This window comes from Pristiophorus japonicus, chromosome 1, assembly GCF_044704955.1.
Source record: "Pristiophorus japonicus isolate sPriJap1 chromosome 1, sPriJap1.hap1, whole genome shotgun sequence".
In the NCBI taxonomy this organism is placed as follows: domain Eukaryota; kingdom Metazoa; phylum Chordata; class Chondrichthyes; family Pristiophoridae; genus Pristiophorus; species Pristiophorus japonicus.
In genome coordinates, this window is record NC_091977.1 from 432492621 (window position 1) to 432498518 (window position 5898).

Genomic DNA, 5898 nt, shown 5'->3' on the forward strand with positions numbered 1-5898 from the left:
GAAGGCCAACATACCATTTGCTTTCTTCACCGCCTGCTGTACCTGCATGCCAACTTTCAATGACTGATGAACCATGACACCCAGGTCTCGTTGCACCTCCCCTTTTCCTATCTGCCGCCATTCAAATAATATTCTGCCTTTGTGTTTTTGCCCCCAAAATGGATAACCTCACATTTATCCACATTATACTGCATCTGTCATGCATTTGCCCACTCACCTAACCTGTCCAAGTCACCCTGCAGCCTCTTAGCGTGCCCCTCACAGCTCACACCGCCACCCAGTTTAGTGTCATCTGCAAACTTAGAGATATTACACTCAATTCCTTCATCTAACTCGTTAACGTGTATCGTAAAGAGCTGGAGTCTCAGCACTGAGCCCTGCGGCATTCCACTAGTCACTGCCTGCCATTCTGAAAAGGACCCGTTTATCCCGACTCTCTGCTTCCTGTCTGCCAACCAGTTCTCTATCCACGTAAGTACATTACCCCCAATACCAAAAAATTCCAGAAGATTGGTCAAGCATGATTTCCCTTTCATAAATCCATGCTGACTTGGACCGATCCTGTCACCGCTTTCCAAATGCGCTGCTATTTCATCCTTAATGATTGATTCCAACATTTTCCCCACTACTGATGTCAGGCTAACCGGTCTATAATTACCTGTTTTCTCTCTCCCTCCTTTTTTAAAAAGTGGTGTTACATTAGCTACCCTTCAGTCCATAGCAACTGATCCAGAGTCGATTGACTGCTGGAAAATGATCACCAATGCATTCACTATTTCTAGGGCCACTCCCTTAAGTACTCTGGGATGCAGACTATCAGGCCCCGGGGATTTATTGGCCTTCAATCCCATCAATTTACCTGACACAATTTCCCGGCTAGTAAGGATATCCTTCAGATCCTCCTTCTCACTAGACCCACTGTCCCCTAGTACATTCAGAAGGTTATTTGTGTCTTTCCTTCGTGAAGACAGAACCAAAGTATTTGTTCAATTAGTCTGCCATTTCTTTGTTCCCCATTATTAATTCACGTGAATCTGACTGCAAGGGACCTACGTTTGTCTTCACTAATCTTTTTCTCTTCACATATTTATAGAAGCTTTTGCAGTTAGTTTTTATGTTCCCTGCAAGCTTCCTCTCATACTCTATTTTCCCCCTCTTAATTAAACCCTTAGTCCTCCTCTGTTGAATTCTAAATTTCTCCCAGTCCTCAGGTTTGCTGCTTTTTCTAGCCAATGATGCTGCACGTCGCAATGTGCGATGTTGTATTCACAGTCAGCTTCCATCTGGGTTACATGTCGGGGCATCATGAGCCAGGTGGAGAGGCTGTACCCTTTTTCTCCCAGTAGCCAGCTCTGCCCTTCTGGCTGCTGCTGCTGAAACATGGCAGATATAGTGCTCTCGCATAGGATGAATGCATCATGGGTGCTCCCAGGGTATCTCGCATCAACTGACATGATGTGATGCATGTCGTCACACACGAGCTGTACATTAATGGAGTGGAAGCCTTTTCTGTTCCTGTACACCTTAGAATTCTCCAAAGGTGCACGCAAGGTGATGTGGGCACAATCAATGCAGCCTTACACCTTTGGGAAGCCAGCAATCCTGGAGAAGCCCATAGCTCTGTCACGCCTGGGCGGTCATGGGGAACTTTATGTAGTCATTCCTCTGGGCATATAGTGTAGCTGTCACCTGCCGAATGCAAACATGTGTTGCATGTTGAGAAATGAAGCACACAGCCCCAGTTGTAGATTGAAACGATCCGGAGGCATAGAATGAAAGTGCAGCAGTAACATTCACTTCAACTGACAAAGCAGTCCTCCTGATGCTTCTAGGTTGCAGGTCTGCTTTCACCAATTCACAGATCTCAGTTACAAGTTCTTTGCGGAAATGCAATCTTCTGACACAGTCTGCATCACTCAGGTGCAGGTACGAACACATGTCTCAATATACCTGAGGTGTTTAAGACCCCCTGCCCAGCACCCTATGGGCTCTGAGGTTCATCATGCGATGACGTTGAATCATTTGTCTGCACCGTAGCACCATGATGCAGAAGGCTCGCACAAGGTATGGCATTGCCCCCATGGATAAATGTTACCTTTGCAAGAAGCTCAAAGCAGCAGCAAGGCAGGCAGGACAGGTTCTTTGTTGTCTCTCCCCAAGGTCTGTATGGACCACTCCCAGATCTCAGCAGTCTTGTAACTTCTCCCTGCCCCCACCTCGCCCCCTCCCCCGGGCTCATTGCAGTCTTGTGACTTCTCCTCCCCCGGGCTCATTTGCTGCCTAGTGCAGTTGTCCGATCGCCACCTCCGCGCCCCCCCTCCCCCCCAGGCTTGTTTTGCAGCCGAGCCTTGAGCCCCTGTGTCCAGGCATGGGGCAGATTCTGACAGCCGACGCTGCAACCCTCCAGCCCTGTTTGAAGACGTTCGGTGGTAGCATGTGAGTAAAAAAAATGATGAAAACTTCAGAATTCCATGAAACTTCCATGTACTCCATTGAAAGGTAAAAAAATGTCAATTTTATTATGGATATTTAAAGTGTTTTTGACTCCCTCCAAAAACTTTGATTAAAAACAATGGTGGTTTCTGCGTGATTTCTCAATGTGCGTTGCTCTCTGTTAACTCTCCAGCAGGTTTTTTGGGAGTGATCAGATACGCTGACCTAGCAGAATTTTTTTTTGGCCAAACTTTGAAAAATCATCAAAACTGGCACAGACATGAGGTCAAAAAACCCTAACGTAAAAAAAGCATAACTAACTCAGTTATGCCGGCGCAGGTTCCTGGGGGAAGCTTTGATTTAAAAAACCAAAAAAAACGGCGCACATCAAAAAAACGACGCATACGACCTGGGAGGACCGAGCCCATTGTCCTTCATGTAAATGCTTAATGTTGAGATATTTCCTGATGTTTATGTATCTTCTTAAAAAAATCTAAATGGCCAGAGAGGATTCAAAAATAATAAAAGCTGCAGATATCTTCCACATTTGTGGTGAGCAAAGTCAAAGTGATGAGCATTCTTAAACCGGATTATTGAAAATAGCTAAAAATATATTTTATATATTAGGATTTGTTCTTGTGGGTACCACTATTTTAGATGTCTTCAAATTGGCCCCTGTTTATATGTAGAAATTTATAGTTTCCAACCAAGAAATTTCTGACAATGTCCCTTTTTAATATTTGTGTTCATGAGGATTAACATCTTTGCATATTAGTAAGTATTGCTAGGTCAGGCATGCAACTGAGCATCAGTGCTGTTCTCCTTGATGTTGCTCCAGTAATCCAGTCTCAACCTCAGACAGGGAGGACAAGACAAAGACTGTTGAAATGCATTTCATTAGAACTCACTATAACCATCTGAAACCAGTGATGTTCTAGTCACACAGCCATGCTCCAGGACTCCTGAAGTGAAACAGTGCAGAACGTAGCTGTTTTATCCCCATACACACTGCTTTGTGCCACAATGAAGCCCTGTGTATATTTTGTGGATTTGAAGATTCAAATACAGTTCCACAATCAAATGTTTTTCCATGCTATTATTAAATATTACATTTTATCATTTTTGGCTAGACATACCGAATAATAATTACATCAGGAGAAATAATACCCGTTAGGAATTAAGAACTTGCAAGAAGGAAGCTCAAACAGCAACTTATTGCCCTGAAACTGCTCCTAAAGTTGCATCCCCCATGATTAATTATTATTAACATGTGAAATTAATGAATTTTGATACTTTTCAGTCATGGCCTAACTCTCCAGCTCCTGACAGACCGCGTTGCGGAATTGGAGCTGAGAGTGGATTTACTCTGGAGCATCCATGATGCTGAGAATGACATGAGTAGCACATGTAGCGAGTTGGTATTACTGCAGGTGAAGGGTCCACAGCCAGCTAGGGAATGGAAGACCAGCAGGAAGAGCAGTGCAAGGAAGGTAGTGCAGGGGTCCCCTGTGGTCATCCCCCTACAAAACAGATACACCGCTTTGGGTACTGTTGAGAAGGATGACTCATCAGGGGAGGGCAGCAGCAGCCAAGTTCATGGCACCGTGGCTGGCTCTGCACAGAAGAGTGGGAAAAAGAGTGGGAGAGCTATAGTAATAGGGGACTCTATTGTAAGGGGAATAGATAGGAGTTTCTGCGGCCGCAACCGAGACTCCAGGATGGTATGTTGCCTCCCTGGTGCAAGGGTCAAGGATGTCTCGGAGCAGCTGCAGAGCATTCTGGAGAAGGAGGGTGAACAGCCAGTTGTCGTGGTACATGTAGGTACCAACGATATAGGTAAGAAGCGGGAAGAGGTCCTACAAGCTGAATTTAGGGAGCTAGGAGTTAAATTAAAAAGTAGGACCTCTAAGGTAGTAATCTCTGGATTGCTACCAGTGCCACGTGCTAATCAGAGTAGAGGGAGCAGGATAGTTAGAATAAATACGTGGCTTGAGCTGTGGTGCAAGAAGGAGGGATTCAAATTCCTGGGACATTGGAACCAGTTCTGGGGGAAGTGGGACCTGTACAAAAGGGACGGTCTGCACTTGGGCAGGACTGGAACTGATGTCCTCGGGGTAACATTTGCTAATGCAGTTCGGGAGTGTTTAAACTAATATGGCAAGGGGATGGGAACCTATGCAGCGAGATAGAGCGAAGTAATATGGAGTCAGAAACAGATGATAGAAAGGTAAAAAGCAATAGTGGAAGGCTGAGTAAACAAAGGCAAGAAACAAAGAGGGCCACACTACATCATAATTCTAAAAGGACAAAGGGTGTTAAAAAAACAAGCCTGAAGGCTTTGTGTCTTAATGCAAGGAGTATCTGCAATAAGGTGGATGAATTAACTGTGCAAATAGATGTTAACGGATATGATGTGATTGGGATTACAGACGTGGCTCCAGGATGATCAGGGCTAGGAACTCAACATCCATGGGTATTCAACATTCAGAAGGATAGAATAAAAGGAAAAGGAAGTGGGGTAGCATTGCTGGTTAAAGAGGAGATTAATGCAATAGTTAGGAAGGACATTAGCTTGGATGATGTGGAATCTATATGGGTAGAGCTGCAGAACACCAAAGGGCAAAAAACGTTAGTGGGAGTTGTGTACAGACCTCCAAACAGTAGTAGTGATGTTGGGGAGGGCATCAAACAGGAAATTAGGGGTGCATGCAATAAAGGTGCAGCAGTTATTATGTGTGACTTTAATATGCATATAGATTGGGCTAACCAAACTGGAAGCAATATGGTGGAGGAGGATTTCCTGGAGTGCATAAGGGATGGTTTTCTAGACCAATATGTTGAGGGACCAACTAGGGGGGAGGCCATCTTAGACTGGGTGTTGTGTAATGAGAGAGGATTAATTAGCAATCTCGTTGTGCGAGGCCCCTTGGGGAAGAGTGACCATAATATGATGGAATTCTACATTAGGATGGAGAATGAAACGGTTAATTCAGAGACCATGGTCCAGAACTTAAAGAAGGGTAACTTTGAAGGTATGAGGTGTGAATTGGCTAGGATAGATTGGCGAATGATACTTAAGGGGTTGACTGTGGATGGGCAATGGCAGACATTTAGAGACCGCATGGATGAACTACAACAATTGTACATCCCTGTCTGGCGTAAAAATAAAAAAGGGAAGGTGGCTCAACCGTGGCTATCAAGGGAAATCAGGGATAGTATTAAAGCCAAGGAAGTGGCATACAAATTGGCCAGAAATAGGAGTGAACCTGGGGACTGGGAGAAATTTAGAACTCAGCAGAGGAGGACAAAGGGTTTGATTAGGGCAGGGAAAATAAAGTACGAGGGGAAGCTTGCAGAGAACATTAAGACGGACTGCAAATGTTTCTACAGATATGTAAAGAGAAAAAGGTTAGTAAAGATAAACGTAGGTCGCCTGCAGTCAGAATCAGGGGAAGTCATAACGGG